Here is a 19,817-nt window from a genome sequence, read left to right as displayed (position 1 = left end):
TCTCTCTATATACACACATATATAGATAGAGGCTACCAGCAAGCCTCATTTTGACCTAATTATTGACCATGGCATGCTTTACAGGGCTCCGAGAAACTCTTCTGTCTCACATTTTATTTTGTAGAGGACACAGGGCCTAAGTCCTGCACTCAGCCCCGTTCCTTTGAAGGCACTTTAGCTGAAGTTGGTTTTCTGTATCACTGAGCGAGAGCAGAAGCAAGCTCCATTTACCTTAGGGAAAAGGAAAAGTACAGCCTTCACCTGGTAGACACAAAAACATTTTATCTTAATTTAAATGTTCTCTTTGACATAAAAGCCACTAACCAGATAGGTTACTAACTGCTGCTATAATGCAATCCAGTATTTATTCCTGCACCGAGGCACTTCCTTCCTAACCAAGTAAAACATTGCTCATCTCAGCCTACCACTGAGAAATCCTGGTGCTGGTATCTACAGCTCCCAGCCCTCCCAGGATAGCTGCACAAAAATTGATGGGATTGAACTTCTGTTCCTCTAAAAAAATATGAATAAATTAAAAAATAAAAAAATAAAAGCACCAATACCAAAATATGCATTTGCATGAGCATGCAGCTCTCCAGAGCTGATTTATACCTTAAAAATAGTTGAAGTGCTGTCTTTTTCTCTCTTGTAAGAAGAGAGCGCTTGAGCCTGTTGATCAAACACATCCCCTGTTTTTCCCTGTTCTGGCACAAAGTTCCAGACTCAGACTCTGAACGTAATTTCTGTTCCTCCCACACCCTGTGCGTGTTGCAGAATTTTACCGTCACATGCCAAACGTGCAGTGAAAACTTTTGCAAGTTATTAACAGTCATGATGGGTACTTCAGTTTTGACTGCTTTAGCCTTTTGAATCGGCCTGTTTTGGTTTTGTTGGCGTTGCTTTCTTTTGTTCATGAGAGATCCTAACCCTGGGAGATCTGGAGAAAAACGGGTTGAGGCAGGATCGCATGGGGCAGCCCTTCTCTCTGGCAGGCCAAATGGCTCGGGGGAGCCAGCCCCAGAAAAGGGGCCCTCAGCCCCCCAACCCTCCTCCTTCCTCCACGCGAGGGCATCTTGTAGGCTGCTCCCAACACAGCCACCTTGGGCCACTCCATCACAGAGCCTGGCTGAGGTCACAGTGGCCACCCCTGCCCCAGGCCCTATAAAAGGGGCCCCCTGCCACTGGCCCGCCACTCGCTGAGCTTCGAGGCCCTCTGACTGCCAGCTGGTGCTGCAGGAAGAAGAGCAGGAGCAAGGAGGCGAGAGGCAGCCTTCATTGGCGTGCACGAGCAGCAATGCTGTCCGGGCAAGAGCCAAGAAGAAAGGCAGCTAACGACAAAGAGAAGTATCATGGGCAAAGGGATCGCGCCTATGGCACAAGAAACACCAGTGCCCGCGACACCTCAGGCGTGCAGCCCATGAATACTTACTATCAGCGGTACCATTGGCACCGCGAGGACGCGGGGAACAGGCCACCCCGTCAGCTGTACAGTGACAGGGGGCCTGGGCCTTCCCGCTGTCACAACGGTGGCGTGGAGCGAAAGGAGCGGCGCCAGACAGACAGCCGTGGGGAGCAGAGCCGTGCCAGTCGTCCGGATTACAGCGCGGGACCCAGCCGTGGCCGTAAAAAAGACGGCAGCGTGGAAACCTTGCACGCAAATGAACCGGACAGCGGCGTGGGTCCTAGGCACGGAACCGGACGAGCCCCCGGCGCGGCACCCTGGCCCGAGAACACTCCGAGTGCCAGGCAACCCACGTGGGCAGTCCCGGGAAAGGACTGGCTGCTCCTGCTGCCAAATGCCGTGGAGCCCATGGAGCTGGGTCCAGCCGAAGAGGCAGAGGAAGCAATGGAAGTGGACCCGGCTCCACCAGATCAGACCTGGAACTGCCCCGGCACGGCTTCGCTGTCTACCATCGGACAGCACAAACAGTGGCGCAGGAGTGCCCGCCCGGCTCCCTACTCGTCGCGCCGGCTCCACCCCAAGCATTAGCTTGGGGCCACCGAACAGCACGGACATCCCGCAGGGTCACCTGCAGGATGTCCTGGCAATAAACACCTCTTGCCAATTCTCAGAGGTTGTGAGAGTGCTTCTTTCCCATCCCCCAGCCCTTGCGCGAGAGGTGGCATCTCCTGCACAGAGCCTGGAGGAAGAGCACGAGAGAGGACCCAGCTTCCTTCGGGCTGCTGCGCTGGGGTGACAGGAGCAGTCCCCATGGGTTTGAATCTTTAACACTTGTGAAAATAGACTAAAGGGTGAAAATAGACTAAAGGGTGAAAATAGACTAAAGGGTGAAAATATTAGGGTATAAGCAATTATAGGTGGTTAATTTCTTATAATAGAAGTGAGTTTCTATATCCGAGTAATTGGAGAAGGCTGAGGTACTCAGCAACTTCTTCACCTCTGTCTGCACTGGCAGACGGCCTTCCCAAGCCTTTCCTTTCCCTGAACCCGTAGATGCAGGCTGGGGGATCAAAGTCCCACCCACTGGAAGTGAAGAGCAGGTTCGAGACCACCTGAAGAATCTGAACAAATACAAGTCTATGGGACCTGATGACATGAATCCCAGAGTCCTGAGGGAACTGGCTGACAGAGTTGCCAAGCCTCTCTCCGTCATAGTTGAAAAGTCCTGGCACTCAGGCGATGTCACCGGTGAGTGGAAAAATGGAAACTTCATGCCCCTACTCTTCAACAATTCAAACAAAGAATTGAACAAAGAGCACTACCTTTCAACAATTAGAACAACGAGGAGACATTCCTGGCTGCCCAGGGAAGTGGTGGAGTCACCATCCCTGGAAGTCTTTAAAAGACGTTTAGATGTAGAGCTTAGGGATATGGTTTAGTGGGGACTGTTAGCGTTAGGTCAGAGGTTGGACTCGATGATCTTGAGGTCTCTTCCAACCTAGAAATTCTGTGATTCTGTGACATTTCTGCTCAGAAAGAGCAGTCAGCCCCATCATCAGAAAACTGGACTGAGAAACAGGTACATTATTAACTTTTTGTTTTCATCAAATTCAACACCAATGCCAGTTACTCTCTATTCAAACCACAAAAGGGCCCTGCTGATATCAAGAAAAGTCAAGCATTTGGAGGCAGGTCGCACAAGATGATCTGTAGAGGTCCCTTCCAACCTCAACCATTTTGTGACACTGTGACATAAGCAATGTATCACGGCTTCTTTGAGAATGGTACATGCTTCTCACCCTGCTTCTGACAGCCCAAAAGCTGCATTCCATGGCCTCCAAGATCCTCAAAGGTTTAGTCCATGAAGATGCAGCTACCATGGAAAACTAACACCCAAATAGACTCTTGAGCTTACAAAGATTTGTGTTTATGACATGGACCATTGTGAAAACATCTTTCACATTTTTTTTCCTTAAAAAAAAAAAAAATAGTAAATATTTAATAACAAAACAAAAATCTGTCGTAGTTACTGTTCTGAAGCATTATTACCATCCAAACCACATCTCCTCCTCTTTAAGGATTTCATTATCAATCATGGCTTATAAGATCTTAAAGAACATGGCAGTAAGAATTCACGTGAACGCACCGTGTAGATGCTGAAATTCCAATTTGCCTCATTTCTATTGCGTGCTTCAGAGCACGCTTTAAGCATCCTTTACATCTCTTCAAGACACAGAAGCACTGTGGTTAACACCTGCGGCACCTGCAGGGCCACTTTCCCTTGGATGAACACATAGCTAAAACCTTTCTTATTAGTGCCACACTTAACACCAAGAAGATGCTCAAAGCGAGGGCACGCTGGTGGCAGATACAAAGAACGTGAGGTCCCCAGCACGTCTGCTGCTGCTCTCTCTATATACACACATATATAGATAGAGGCTACCAGCAAGCCTCATTTTGACCTAATTATTGACCATGGCATGCTTTACAGGGCTCCGAGAAACTCTTCTGTCTCACATTTTATTTTGTAGAGGACACAGGGCCTAAGTCCTGCACTCAGCCCCGTTCCTTTGAAGGCACTTTAGCTGAAGTTGGTTTTCTGTATCACTGAGCGAGAGCAGAAGCAAGCTCCATTTACCTTAGGGAAAAGGAAAAGTACAGCCTTCACCTGGTAGACACAAAAACATTTTATTTTAATTTAAATGTTCTCTTTGACATAAAAGCCACTAACCAGATAGGTTACTAACTGCTGCTATAATGCAATCCAGTATTTATTCCTGCACCGAGGCACTTCCTTCCTAACCAAGTAAAACATTGCTCATCTCAGCCTACCACTGAGAAATCCTGGTGCTGGTATCTACAGCTCCCAGCCCTCCCAGGATAGCTGCACAAAAATTGATGGGATTGAACTTCTGTTCCTCTAAAAAAATATGAATAAATTAAAAAATAAAAAAATAAAAGCACCAATACCAAAATATGCATTTGCATGAGCATGCAGCTCTCCAGAGCTGATTTATACCTTAAAAATAGTTGAAGTGCTGTCTTTTTCTCTCTTGTAAGAAGAGAGCGCTTGAGCCTGTTGATCAAACACATCCCCTGTTTTTCCCTGTTCTGGCACAAAGTTCCAGACTCAGACTCTGAACGTAATTTCTGTTCCTCCCACACCCTGTGCGTGTTGCAGAATTTTACCGTCACATGCCAAACGTGCAGTGAAAACTTTTGCAAGTTATTAACAGTCATGATGGGTACTTCAGTTTTGACTGCTTTAGCCTTTTGAATCGGCCTGTTTTGGTTTTGTTGGCGTTGCTTTCTTTTGTTCATGAGAGATCCTAACCCTGGGAGATCTGGAGAAAAACGGGTTGAGGCAGGATCGCATGGGGCAGCCCTTCTCTCTGGCAGGCCAAATGGCTCGGGGGAGCCAGCCCCAGAAAAGGGGCCCTCAGCCCCCCAACCCTCCTCCTTCCTCCACGCGAGGGCATCTTGTAGGCTGCTCCCAACACAGCCACCTTGGGCCACTCCATCACAGAGCCTGGCTGAGGTCACAGTGGCCACCCCTGCCCCAGGCCCTATAAAAGGGGCCCCCTGCCACTGGCCCGCCACTCGCTGAGCTTCGAGGCCCTCTGACTGCCAGCTGGTGCTGCAGGAAGAAGAGCAGGAGCAAGGAGGCGAGAGGCAGCCTTCATTGGCGTGCACGAGCAGCAATGCTGTCCGGGCAAGAGCCAAGAAGAAAGGCAGCTAACGACAAAGAGAAGTATCATGGGCAAAGGGATCGCGCCTATGGCACAAGAAACACCAGTGCCCGCGACACCTCAGGCGTGCAGCCCATGAATACTTACTATCAGCGGTACCATTGGCACCGCGAGGACGCGGGGAACAGGCCACCCCGTCAGCTGTACAGTGACAGGGGGCCTGGGCCTTCCCGCTGTCACAACGGTGGCGTGGAGCGAAAGGAGCGGCGCCAGACAGACAGCCGTGGGGAGCAGAGCCGTGCCAGTCGTCCGGATTACAGCGCGGGACCCAGCCGTGGCCGTAAAAAAGACGGCAGCGTGGAAACCTTGCACGCAAATGAACCGGACAGCGGCGTGGGTCCTAGGCACGGAACCGGACGAGCCCCCGGCGCGGCACCCTGGCCCGAGAACACTCCGAGTGCCAGGCAACCCACGTGGGCAGTCCCGGGAAAGGACTGGCTGCTCCTGCTGCCAAATGCCGTGGAGCCCATGGAGCTGGGTCCAGCCGAAGAGGCAGAGGAAGCAATGGAAGTGGACCCGGCTCCACCAGATCAGACCTGGAACTGCCCCGGCACGGCTTCGCTGTCTACCATCGGACAGCACAAACAGCGGCGCAGGAGTGCCCGCCCGGCTCCCTACTCGTCGCGCCGGCTCCACCCCAAGCATTAGCTTGGGGCCACCGAACAGCACGGACATCCCGCAGGGTCACCTGCAGGATGTCCTGGCAATAAACACCTCTTGCCAATTCTCAGAGGTTGTGAGAGTGCTTCTTTCCCATCCCCCAGCCCTTGCGCGAGAGGTGGCATCTCCTGCACAGAGCCTGGAGGAAGAGCACGAGAGAGGACCCAGCTTCCTTCGGGCTGCTGCGCTGGGGTGACAGGAGCAGTCCCCATGGGTTTGAATCTTTAACACTTGTGAAAATAGACTAAAGGGTGAAAATAGACTAAAGGGTGAAAATATTAGGGTATAAGCAATTATAGGTGGCTAACTTCTTATAATAGAAGTGAGTTTCTATATCCGAGTAATTGGAGAAGGCTGAGGTACTCAGCAACTTCTTCACCTCTGTCTGCACTGGCAGACGGCCTTCCCAAGCCTTTCCTTTCCCTGAACCCGTAGATGCAGGCTGGGGGATCAAAGTCCCACCCACTGGAAGTGAAGAGCAGGTTCGAGACCACCTGAAGGATCTGAACAAGTACAAGTCTATGGGAGACCTGATGACATGAATCCCAAGGTCCTGAGGGAACTGGCTGACGGAGTTGCCAAGCCTCTCTCCGTCATAGTTGACGGAGGCAACTCATGGCACTCAGGCGATGTCACCGGTGAGTGGAAAAATGGAAACTTCATGCCCCTACTCTTCAACAATTCAAACAAAGAATTGAACAAAGAGCACTACCTTTCAACAATTAGAACAACGAGGAGACATTCCTGGCTGCCCAGGGAAGTGGTGGAGTCACCGTCCCTGGAAGTCTTTAAAAGACGTTTAGATGTGGAGCTAGGGATATGGTTTAGTGGGGACTGTTAGCGTTAGGTTAGAGGTTGGACTCGATGATCTTGAGGTCTCTTCCAACCTAGAAATTCTGCGATTCTGTGATTCCCCTTCCTTCTGGTTGGTGAAGAGGAACTCAGAAAGTTCTCTGAAAATGAAGATGTATTTTGTCCTCAATTAAACAAACACACAAATATATATCATGAGGTATCATGAGGGAAGACCTGGCAGGAATCAAATCTTGTGCAGTAAAACAGGAAGAGAGAACAACTGTACAAAATATATGCATAGTGTCCCTTGAAAGACTCTCTCTGAGTGCTGTTTTCAGTGAGGGAATTTGGTATCAACACAGAGGTGTACAGTTGCAGCTTTATAAGACTGGGAGAAGCTATGAAGAGTAGGAGTCTGATCAGAGAGTGACTGAGGTTTGGGATAGGCTACAAAAATTCATAAAATACTGGAAAGGTTTAAAAAGAAAAGATCTCAAAAGTTTTGAGCAAGAGCTATATGCAAATGTGAGCTCTTTCAAAGGAAAATTATGGTATACACCCACAAGTAGGTCAGCTCTGAATCATTAAATTAATTTTCAGTATTGGTTTAGGAAAAAATATTTCATACCTTTTACATTTAAAAACCTCTCTCTATACATATTTGCACAAGTCAGTTTAGGGTAAACTATCTCAAATTGCCTCACAGCTACTCTAAGAGAAAGTTTAGTTACCCTTGAGCAGCTGATATACAATGGCTTTTTGTTCCCATGCCTACACATATGCTGTCTCCTTGGAATAAAGTCTAAGTAACAGGAACAAAGTCTAAGATTCTGTGTTACATAGATGAGCATTGGATCCAGGTTTCTAAAAGGTGATTGAGAGGTCATCTAACATTTAAATTCATCTTTCCAATTTTCATAGTAATCATCCATCAATGCTGCAGGATGAAGAGCTGTGGGTGAAGAACTCTTAGGCAAGACAAAACATCCCCAAATCCCTCCCAGGCCTACAGTATGCGTTGCAAGACCTGTCCAGACTACCTGCGAGGGATACTGTTATTAAACTTCCAGTTATGTCCATGTTTTCACAATAAGACATGTTAGAAAACTGGGGAAATACCAGATGTTAATATTTCAATGTATTAAAATTGGAGAAACTTGTCAGATGCTAATATTTCAATGTGTTATAAGTGAAAGGCTAAGATTCTCACACACTTTCATAGTTTTTGCCATCTTCCTACTCTGTGCAGCCACATAAAATTGTCACAATCCCTCCCACATATTAAAATGTCTTCCTCAATTAACATTCCTTGTCAAATTATGAGGACAGATGACAGAAGAAAAGGAAGTTTTTCAACAGAATTATTGAACCGATGGATCTCCGCCTTTCATTTTTCTTTTAGAATTGGGCTGACTTTGAGTGGGAAATCCTGTTTTATGCAAATACTAGTCCATGTAATAGTCACATTTCTGAAGTCACATTCTATGGAAGCCGGGGATGAGTACTTGTCTCACTGGACTTCTCCCCAACACAACCCTGATCTGAAGCAGCATGGCAACTTTCCCTGGAAGTTTCCAGAAAGGGAGGGAATGGAGGACCAGTTAGGATGCTCTATTTGGCACAACAGTCTGTTGGAAAATTCCAGCATGGTATAATTCAGGTAGAAGCCTCTAAATCAGTGTCTGCTCTGGACAATTTGGTCTGATTTTCCAGTGCAACAAATACCATGTCGTTGTGAGGAGAGAGACAGACCCTTATCCATCTCAGAGGTGTTGGCTGGCTAGGAAGTCAGCCTGCAGCTACTGAGCAGAGGCAGCTCAAGTCTAAGTGCAAAATATTAACCCAGAGAGCCGTGCTGCCTTTTGAATAGTGAAGTAAGTAGAAAACTGAGAAGCAATCTGGGGGTACTGAAGGAGTGAAAGAATGGAAGAAAATCTGGGGACACAATTCTGTAGGTCACACAGCTCCATTACTTTTGCTGTTGGAATAACAACTTTGCTAAAGTGGTGGCAAGCCAAAAACAACAGTCAAGGGCTTTTCCTGGGGCTTCTCTCATATTTTAGTCCTTTATTGCAGAAGAAAGAGTAAAAAATGCAAAACATGTTCTATACTTAATGGATGGCCCTTAATGACATCCAAATCTTCTAGAAATCACAAAGCAAACAGATTGCCTCTTGAACTGCAGGAAAGTTACTGTGAACGTGCTTTGACTTCTTTTTTTTTTTTTTTTTTTTCTTCAGTCCTCAAGTTCCTCAGGTGAAGGAGTTGTAAATTTATGAGACTTGACCTGATCTGAAATGCTCCCTTCATTAGAGGTTAGCAAGAATTTTGTGCAGGCAGATCTGCCTAGACAAACACACACACTATTGCAACACATAGATACATACTGAAGCTGATCTTGTTTGAATTTCAAACACCGAATCTAAGCAGTAGCTAACTTCCAAGCAATATTCAATTTTTATCATGTTGGTGTGTTTTAAATTGATTTTCATAGTAGTGACCAGTTCTCAATGATATAAGGTCTTGTCAGTAGGTCTCAAGCCAAGCTCCACCAATGGCTCTTGAATTGCTATTAATTTTATGCAGTTACAGAATTTAAAAGGCTTATAGTCTGATTAAAAACTTGAAACGCTGACATTTTATGGACAGTATACATAAGGGAGGTTGTAATTACTAAATTTTCATTTAACGAATTTTAACTTGGAGATGGCCTTACAAATGAGGGTATTAGAAATGATACAGTACTGGATTTCTCATTTAGAAACTCATTTAGATAGAAAAAGTGAGCTATTAATCAATTATTTAAAATTTAGTCTAAAATGCCACTATGACAAAGGAAATTCAAAATACTGAGGAAATCAGGAGGTAAGGAATTCTGATCTCTCTCTTTTTCTTAGTCTTGAGAGAACTACAGGAGTTTATTCACAGGATTTTCTGACAAGGCTGCGGGTAACAGCAAAGACTTCATGACCCATTAAACGCTTTTTTATCCCATGCTTGCAGGAGCCTTATTTTTGCTATAGCCAGGAGCCTACAACGGAGTCTAATCCCTGCTTTTAGAAACTAGAAGAACCACATCTGTAGTTGTGTCCAGACTGTAGCCCTTTTTAAATGAATCAGTGGGCTAGGGAATGTAGTCAGGCTAAATATTTTGAGATTTCATCCAAAGACTTGGAGCATGTTTTCAGAGGAGGCAACTAAGGCCAAACAGCTAATGCTGCTAGGTGATATTATTAAGCCTATAATAAAATGTCCTTTCATCAGCACTTTGCATACAGGCAGCAGAGGTCCTATTGCATCGTTCTGCTTGCTTATCTGGGTGGTTATCAGTCTATCAGTCGTGGACACTATCTTCTGTCTTTCACAACAGCTAGCAGTTAAAGCTGGCTGAGGGTGAGCAGGTGTCACTGCTATGTCATGTAAGGACAGTCACGGAAAGGCTGCTCGCAGGAATTTGAAAATGTGCTGAGGAGTAGGGAATTAGGCCAGATCATCATCAGCTAGATTGCAAAATATTATGGAAATGGATCCGGGATACCCAAGATGAACACCATTTCTTTTGATAGTGTGGGTCCAAACAGTATACAGATGTTGCCTTCTTTCCTAAAAACAGAATGTGCAGGGGCAATGGTTTCCTGAACAAAGGTTAACTGATTTTAAAGGTGCATCCCTGAACAGTCAACACATTTTGGAGACAAGACAACAAGCAGCATGAAAGCTTGCTTAGAGCAAGATCTCTGGAACCTGTCAGCTTTCTGAGCAAGAGAAGAGGACTCCTTTTCCCCTGCATGCTCTGTCTCCAATGCTAAAAGAAGATACACAGCTTGAACCAGGCTTGCTACATTAAAGGTTCTCCAAGTTTTGCCCTCAAGACACGTTGGTCCAAACTACACTGCTAACTCACAGTGGGAAACAGATCAGGCACAGGCAGTTTGCAAAGCTTTTAGCCCCAAGTGTAGACTGAGATTACTGTTCTCCCCAGGACTTGTGAAGCTTTAAAGACTGCGCACGGTTTCCTACCTTTCCTCAGCCTTCACCTGGTTTCACATCATGGCTCCAGAGCGACTCTGACACACCGAATGGATGAGACACGCACATCTGTTTTCTGCAATTACAAAGATAGAGAAAACATTTCATGCAGGGTATTTAAGCATTGGAATTATTATAAAATAAGAACTATTTTTATGTTGAACTGTCAGCAGGTAAATTTCTCCTGGTTTTCACATTTTTATGCTGCATTTCCTACATCATGCAGTAGATGGCAGAGTCCATCAAAAAATTTCGCTGTCATTTTCGCAGAAGGAAAGTTGATCACACTTTTATCTTTGTTAGATTCTCATGTTTAATTTAAAATAAATTTAGAGCAACCTTTTTATGGTTTTGGACATTTTTAACGTACATAATATTTCTCTTGTTGCAAGGTTTATTTCTTTTTAATGTAATTTGTATTAATAAAAGATTAGTCTTTCAAAATTGCGTTGATATTTCAGATTTTTTTGATGAGATTTGAGATATACTGGACAACTTTAATAAATTTCTTAACTTAAACTACACTTAAGGTTCTGCCGCTATGACATATGAAATATTAACTTCCATGTTATTTGCATTTGATTCCATTAGTCATACTAGAAACAGCAGAAAAGAAGCGTGCTTAAGGCACAGAAAAGAGAAATAAAAAACATATCAGAACTAATCATAATTCAGCAAGCGTAGTTCCAAATATTCAGTTGCAAAGACTGAAAAATATTAAATTAATCCCCACCCTAAAGTTTAATAAAAAGCATTACTTTACTTTCTTCCCATCAATCCAGATTTCTAATAAAATATTTCTTAATGTTACTTTCAAGCTTTTGACCGTCAGCTGAAATGCTATAGACTGCACCTCGAGATTTCATTGATTTCTACAGGTGAGATATGATAAAGTGTGTGCAAGTTTTAAAGAGCAGTAAGCAAGCTCGTAACTAAGAGGAACGTAATGGTTTATTCTCAGAATTAGTCTTGCGATCCAAAGGGTTTTAGCAGAGAAACATAACCAAGGATTATGAAAATTTCTTCTCTGAGTACAGCATGGCAGTCCAGCTGGCAGTGCAGGGACCATGCACTGCAGCCGGCCCATTTCTACTACCTAAGAGGAGACAAGAGTGTATTTTGACAGTGTGTGCTCTTTGCACAAAAGCGGAAGATCTCAGTTTGTGCTTACTGAATCCAGGGGCTAAATTTAAGACAAAATTTCCACGGGAGCAGAGAGCCTCTGGGCCTCTGCTACAGGAGCACAGCCCAGCACTTACAGCTCCTGTGTGGCCTCTGAACCTGCCGTCTGTCCTGTGTGGTGGAGGAAACGGGCTGTGTTGCTCTGAGGTATCAGAGAACAGGTGGAAGTGTGGGACCAGGCAGGGGATAAAGTTAACGTTATCGTAACTGAATCTGGGATTCCTGTACTGCCGTTATTTCTGGCTGTCACTGCCTGGAATATCGATTATCTCAGGTGTGACTCACATCAACAGCTGGCTAAAAGGAAGAGCTACCACCACCCCTGTTTAGTATGAACAAACAGAACTTCCTATCCAAGTGAGATTGATTTAACTCTTACTGTAAATTTGCCAATGCAAACGTAACCGGTGAATGTGGTTTAACATGAGCAAGGAGTTCAACACAAATAATTTCCATCTCTAAGTATAAACCTTTAAAGCGTACTCCTTGTTAAACATGTACGCACCCTTGCAGATAAACAAGTCCACTCTGCCAGCCCTCCTGACTTTATATATACCTGAGCAGTGTTCAGTTTAGGCTGAAGTCTGCCAAACCCCCATGACAAACTGAAGAGCCCTGGACTGTGTTGTTTTCCAACAGGCTCCCAGAATTGTTTTGTTTATTTTGCTGTTCAAGTGCTGAAGGCAGAAATGTATTTCATTTCCATTCTCTGTGGCATAGGAAGGTACCTGTTCTCTTTCATATGCAGTAAAGGAGCTGTAACATATTTCACCCAGGCAAAGAAGAGCAAAAGGTCAATGTTTAAAACCATTCTCTAACCTTTTTTGGGGGAAATAGGCATTTTGTTTAAATCCCATATGATAAATTTTTTAGAGCCTCAATGTATTATTAGCATAATTAGCTTTAGAAAGAGAATGTAGGAGCTTATGGAATAGGAGAGAATGGCTGAGAGACAGTCAAGAACAACAGGATACTGTGGAGAAGAACTGAAGGCAGCCTCAAAAGCTTGGCTACCAGGTGCTGTTATTTCTCCTGGGATGTGTAGTCAGTGACAGCCGTGTTTATTATACCAGTGAATTTCTATTAAATTTTTACTGACTTGTGAACTGAAGAAGCTCCTTGCCACTGCCTGGTACACCGAGCTGTCCACTCAGGCCCTGGATAAAACACACTTCTCACAGCTCTGCAGCTCCTCTGCTCAAATAAAGCCATGCTGGTCTCTGACAGCAGTGCTTTCAGACTCTACAGATTGTCCCTCAAAATCGAACAAGTACATGCAGATTCCCTTATGTTTGGTTCAAACATGGTGTGGTGGTTTTACCGTGCTAGGCAGCTGAACTCCACCACAACCGCTCCCTCACTCCCCCTCCTCTGCTGAGGAGGGGAATAAGTAGAAGAAAGAACAGCTCACGGGTTGAGATAAGGATATTTTAATTAAAGGGAAAAAATAATTAATAAGGAAAGATTATTAATTAAACAATTTATCTAAAGGGGAGTGAGGGGAAGGGTAAAAGGGAGGGGGAAAGGGAAAAAACAAAACAAAACAAGTAAAGGCTGTGTGGAAGTGCAGAGGAAAGAAATTACTGTCTGCTTCCCACAAATGAGCACTGCCTGACCACATCCTCGAAGCAGGGCCTCAATGCACGTAGCTGGTGCTCGGGAGGACAGACATTTTCACAACGAGAGCTCACCACTCCCCTCTTCTTCCTTTTTCCACCTTTTATTGCTGAGTGTGACATCTTATGGTATGGAATATCCCTTTGGTTTAGGTCAGCTGCCCTGGGGATGTTTCTTTTCTCACTTTTTTTGCCCACTCCCTAGGAGGGTTACAGCGAGTCCTGATGCTGTGGCAGCACTGCTCAGCAGCAGACACAACACTGATGTGATAACACTGCTGTTCTAGCGATAAGTGCAGAGCACAGCACTGTATGGGCTGCTGCAGGGAAAGTTAACTCCATCCCGGCCAGACCCAGTATGCATGGGAGACATTTCCCCCCAAACTTCACAGCTCTTCATGTGGGATCTGTTGCAATTTTAAACACAGGACTGGGGCCACCATGACGGGAGTTATCTATCTGTGAGGCTGAGACATGGCAAAGTCTCAAAACTTCAGCTAGGCAGCTCATCCATCACCAGCTAAAGTGCAAGCATTTATCCCACCTGTTAGCTCAGCCTTCAGAATACCGCGCTGTGAACATGGTGCCATTTTAGCTGGGAAGCCGCTGTCTTGGTTCTCGGTTTCTGAGATTAAGATAGCCTGGACTGAAAGCTCTTTGATGAAGAAGGCTGAAAATGGCGTGGGCACCTGTCCCCTAACCCCTTGTTTAACACTGCTGTTTGTAGGCCCTTCAACACAGTCCTGGACCAGCATGGTCCAAAGGATTACTTCTTGCAGGCCACATCCAGTCAGTCCCGTCCCACCTGGCCAGATGGATGTCACCTATTTGCAGTTTGGTGCCAGTCATTTGATTACTTCTAATAATTGCCGTCTGGCTACCATTTTCTCAGTTTTACTGTTCTTATGCAACTATATCAAGCAACCAGAAATTATGAAACCTTTTGTTTCGTGAGCTAAATCAAGCAGTCTTGTGGTATGACTGTGTGCAAGGCAAATAAAATGTTCCACAGATCGGCCTTCATGCTACAGATCCTCCCCCCAAAACCTCACATACATATTTAATTTCCTTCCTAAGGCACTGTGTGAATTACTCTCCACTCCGCAGTTTTTCCTTCCACTACTTCCTCAAAGCTATAGTTTGCCTGTATACAAGATGTATTTTTAAAAAGCTTTTTCGAAATGCTGAACTTTGTAAAGTCCTAGCGGAAGTGGGGAAACTGTATTTTAATGAGTCCTGAAGGCAACCTAGAGGCTGCACTGACTGAAACATCACACTTTTAACAGCACTTATTTCCTTAGTCTAGATGTGATCTCTCTCTCTCCACCCAGAACTTTTCTCAGGCGCTCTCCCTGTTTCTCCATCTTGACCTACCTGCACAGATTCATCAATCTCAATCGCAGAGCAATACTTCCCAATTTAGTCAGAGAGGTACAACTGTGTATCGATGTGTTATACAGACTTTATGTCAGACTGACTGAAGAATCTTAGAATTTCCAGAAGACGTTATATGGGGGGTTCTGACTCATTAGGTAGTGCTCAGATTGTGTGAACTTAGGGGAAAAAAAATGAAAAAAAAAAAAACAAACAACAGAAGAAAGCAGGGCCACGTGCAACGTATTTCTGTCACTGACTATAGACAGCTCTTGGCAGAAGCAAAACTAAATCTTGCCACGTTATTTTCAGGTAAAAATTATTTCTGATTTAAAATAGTTTCTTGAATCTATGTCTACAAAACTGAAGGGCTAGTTGATGAATTTCACCTTATGCTTCCATCAGGACTGCTATTCACACAGGAAGAGAATGAATAGAAGACTGACTGGCTCCACTTCAGACATTTTTGTATTTCTAAACTATCATTAAAATGTCACCATCCTACTGCAGTCCTGTTCACTTCAGGATTTTCTCTCTTATCTCAGCAGTTGGTAGGTTTGGGATCTTTGCTTTTCTTGCCATTGTGCACAATTTAACACCGCCATCAGAGGAGGATAATGACTGCGCATCGTGGAAAGTTTTTGTGTTTTCAGGTTCATATGCCACGGTGTAACTGAATCTGTTGGTGATTTAAATTATTCCCTTAACTTTTTGAGGTTTCACATAGCTGTCTGCTCTTCCTCCAGCAATAATTACAGACTGTGGCAAATCAGCCCACCTTCCCTGTGAAGCCTGCAAAGGCCATATTTACAGTCAAGTGCAAGAGAGAAAGGACTGAGAAATTTCTGTTAAATTTTGACACTTCAGTGCTCTGACAGGTCACCACCTAATTTCCAAATCGAAATCTATCATCAAAGCTGGTATTAATTAGCCATATATCAGCTCCTGGCAGAGGCCAGAAGCTTAGCAGATCTTGGAATCATAGAGTCACAGAATGGTTTGGATTGGAAGGGACCTTAAAGATCATCTAATGCCAACCCCCCAAGGTTTTGAAGTTTTGGAGACCAAACTTCTTTCATGCTCTTGCAGGTGTCACTCCAGATCAGCGGAAGATGCTGTTCTGCCGCTTACCTTCACAGCTACACAAGGGCAGCAAAGTGCAGCAGAGGGCAGAGGTGTGTGTACACTGGGACAAGAGAGTGCCATAGGGTACCTGAGGGATGTCAGATCAGTAAAGGAACTTTTTGTGTCTGTGCACTTGGTGTATCCAGGGCCCAGACTAAATATAGCTCCTGAGCAGTTTTGCATCTGTGAGACAGAAAAGCATGCTCTGACATTTCTTGCCTTGTATATACTCTGTAGATAGCTGAAAACAAAACAAAACAAAAAGCCAAAACACCACAACAACAGAACTCCAGGGCTTTCTAGTTGCAGCCTTTATCTGGCACCAATTTCAACCTAAACAGGATGCTCTTGAAATCACTGGGACTTATGTTTAGGATTTTAACAGGAATGGGAAGCATTATCTCTGGACCTGAATTTGGACAGAGACTTCTGATTCTGGACTCAGCTGTGGTATTGTCTGGATCCACAATCTCTCAACATTTTCCAAATCTGTGCTTTCCTATTAAATTTATCTTTATTTGTCAGTGTAGGGAAGACTAAGTAGTCAGTGCTTGAAAGCCTTATGCCTTGCATGATCAGGTTGCCTTCCTTCAACATCAGGAACTGCCCCGTTTCTTTACCAGAATTTCTTCTCCTGTAAGCTGCTCTCTGCCCTCCCCATCAGACAGGTCATGCAAGTTTACAGTGCAGGTTTACTTTCACTTATGTTTTATTTCCAATTCCAAGCCCTAAGTGATCTCACAAAAAAAAAAACAAAACAAACTTTACATGCCTAATTATATGCAAACAGCCTCTGACTGCTCGCTGATACAAAGCTGTACATTACCGCTTGGATCACTCTCGGGGTCCCAGTCACCAGAAGGAACCCTCTGTTCCTTCACAGCATTCACTTCCCACAGCTTAGGCTGTGAATGCTGCACCACGAATGCCTGTCATATGAAGGTGAAGTGACCTCTAGCAAGCTGACATTTATTTCCTGTAAGCTTAAACCCTGATTGCTCACTCAAACAGCCCTTGCATTCTTTCCACCCTCATGAAACATTCCTCTCATGTCAGATGAGTTCATTTATTTCCATTAAAGATGCAAGCCCCAGCTATATGAGGATCTGCTTCTGCAAACTGTTTTGCTATCATTGTTACTCCAATGGGTTTGATATAAAGGCACACACAATGAGAGATGCTTTCCCTCTTCCTCCACCTTGTAGCAACTTACTGAAATAGTACAGACCAACTTTTTGATGTATGTTTTTTCTCTCCCTACCTCCTACTCATACAGAAATATGGGGCCATTTAATTTTTTTATGCATGTATTTATGGACACATTTCCTTTCCTAATTAAGCTATTATTTTATTTTAAGGGGATGCCATCACCATAAAAATCATACTAAAATGTTAAAGTTACCATCTAGTAGTGAAAGAATGAAAATGATTTGCTTTTCATCATTAGCAGTGTTTGGTTTTTCACTCATCTATGAATGCTGAAAATAGACCAGTAAGTTTCACTTCTCCTTAAGACTTCAATTTTTTGGTTCTTTTGCATTGAACAAAGGCACTTTGAATAGGATTCACAGGCAGCTGAAAAATACTGAAAATTATATTCACATTAGCTTCTCCACGGAGTAACAGAATAAGAGCTAGTACCCAAAGACTGGTCTGTGTATTTTGGGTTTTATATAACTGAAGACTTGGCATTCTACCAGAACATACTTTTAAATTATCACCCAAAAGGTCCTGCCAGCTGCTTGGAGCTATTTGATTGTACCAGGAAAAAAAAAGGAAACAGAGGTAAAGTTGTAAAATATATTTTAAAATTCTCTCTGACTTCCAGTATGCATCCAGGTTGGGAGAGTTGAGTGTCTACACGAGAAATTTAGCTTCCCAAGTTTGCACCTCATTCAAAATAACCTATGCCTTGATCCAGGTTGCTATTAATTAAAGTTGCTTCAGTCTGCCTTGCAAATGCTAAACTTGAGATAGCAATAGGGCTGTGTAGGAGGGACTTCTGCAGCCAAGTAAACCAAAATGGCAACAATACCTGTGAGTTTGGGGCTATTACAAATGGCTCGTCAAATCCCTGTGTTGAAATGCATCTCTGATCTCAAGAAAAAGGATGGCATGTAGTCTGGTGATGCAGATAGAGGTTTGATCTAAAATTAACTATGTCAGAGGCTGCCTGGAGCAACATCTCTTCTCTCAAGTGTGCTGGCTGTTCTCTGCATGCTATGAAGGAAAAGTAATAGATAGTTGCAGGTAAGAGGAGGTGATTACACTTTAAATCTTTTCCTTCTGTTTTATTAGTTTAGCACAGCTTCTTACTCTCTCCCCTGCCTGCCCTGCAGCTGGCCTTGATGTTTTTGCAACTGAGCTGGTCCCCACCACAAGTGCAGCAGCACAGAAACTGTTTTGAATCATCTCCCTTCATTGATGGCTGCTCTGCCCATGGAATCTAAAGAGCCAAAGTAACTTTAGAAATTTCTGTGTGATTGTGCAGCAAGCAAAACCCCTGGTACTCAAATAGTTTTGCTTGTGAAAATAAAAACAACAATCCCCTCACAAAAATAATATTGAAATGGATTTGCCTGTGCATGGGCAATCTTTACTTTTAGTGAGAGGGACAATCTCACATGGCGTGTGCACCAGTGATGGAACTACTGAAACTTTTTTTTCCTGGTAAGAAGTCATATTTGCCCTTCCACACAGCCTACCAGAAGGGTAAGCTTCACTTACCTGATCCATCTTCTAAGCTATATGTTCATAAGCACATTTAATAGACAAATTTTCATATCCTTGCATAGAGTGGAGGTCTCACGTGCCATATTAGGAGCGTTACTGAAATAGGGAAGATGAAAGATGAAAGAGTGGTTTAACACACTAGCAAACAGCAAATACAAATGATTTGCCCCTGTCAGGTGTACTCACAGCAGTGGCATCTTCCAGAAATGCAGGTCTGAGTATTTGCAAGAACAGTCAGCTGTACATTCCCTGATATCTCTTCTGAGAAGGAAGAAACTAACTCAACTTTGAAAAGGAATTAGTAAGAACAGGTCCCAGCCTGGATGTTTGAAGTACAAGCCTGCGAGAATTCCGGATGTGCTCACGCTGAAGAAACTTTCTCATTTACCACCAGCTAAAGTTATACACATGATGCTGAAGCTACAGGGACACGATTTTTCTCTAGAATATAAATAAGGGAGGAAATATGGATTTCTTGAGTAGGGTGATAAACAGATCAATACTACATGAAAGAGATATCGATGGGTATGAAATTTATGTAGTGAAGCATGCTGCTTTTATAATTTCAAAATTAAGAGAATTTCACACTGGAACTTACATAGAGAGATTTTATTTAGCATAAGTGAAATTTCAAAAGGATGGTCAGAATAAGGCAGAGATTTAGAGCACAAGCAGGTACCATATCAGCACTTTGAGGAAGAAATTAAGGTGGGCATTTTACTAAAAGAAGAAAGAGTGATTATCCTAGCAGCATAGAGAAAGGAAGCAACTAGAGACATATAAACAAGCCATCCAGGAAAAGAAAAATATAATCAGATGAGAAGTGGTATTTCATTCCACTTGGAAGGATCATTCAGATAAGATACAGGGCAATTCAATATGATACACATAATTGCTTCTGAAGAGAATAAACAAAGAACTGATATATAGTAATGAATTCCTGCACAAATCACAGCAAAATCTGGAGGGGGGGCTTCTGGATATGACAGAGAAATGTATTTATGGCTAATTGAATTATATTCTAAGGTCATGAAGCTGTCAGAACTATTGAATGCTGATTTCCAAGATCAAACCAGAGCTTGCAAGGCAGGAAAACCAGAAAGTTCTGCAGACTGATGGGGAGCTTGGGCTGAGTTGCAGACATCCAGTGAG

General features: G+C 43.9%; 1 protein-coding gene across 1 annotated transcript in view; it reads right to left on the bottom strand.

Moving 5' to 3' along the window:
- C1QTNF4 (C1q and TNF related 4) overlaps nt 1-10,650 on the bottom strand; it is a 47,492-nt gene extending 36,842 nt beyond the window's left edge. Inside the window, exon 1 of the mRNA XM_072039079.1 lies at nt 10,627-10,650. The gene's annotated coding sequence lies outside the window, so the exon portion shown is untranslated. The remainder of the gene's footprint in view (nt 1-10,626) is intronic.
- Nucleotides 10,651-19,817: the final 9,167 nt, after the last annotated feature.

Source organism: Anas platyrhynchos, chromosome 5 (assembly GCF_047663525.1).
Source record: "Anas platyrhynchos isolate ZD024472 breed Pekin duck chromosome 5, IASCAAS_PekinDuck_T2T, whole genome shotgun sequence".
Taxonomy (NCBI): Eukaryota; Metazoa; Chordata; class Aves; order Anseriformes; family Anatidae; genus Anas; species Anas platyrhynchos.
The sequence above is the reverse complement of the archived record's forward strand: the minus strand, read 5'-3'. Positions and strand labels throughout refer to the sequence as shown.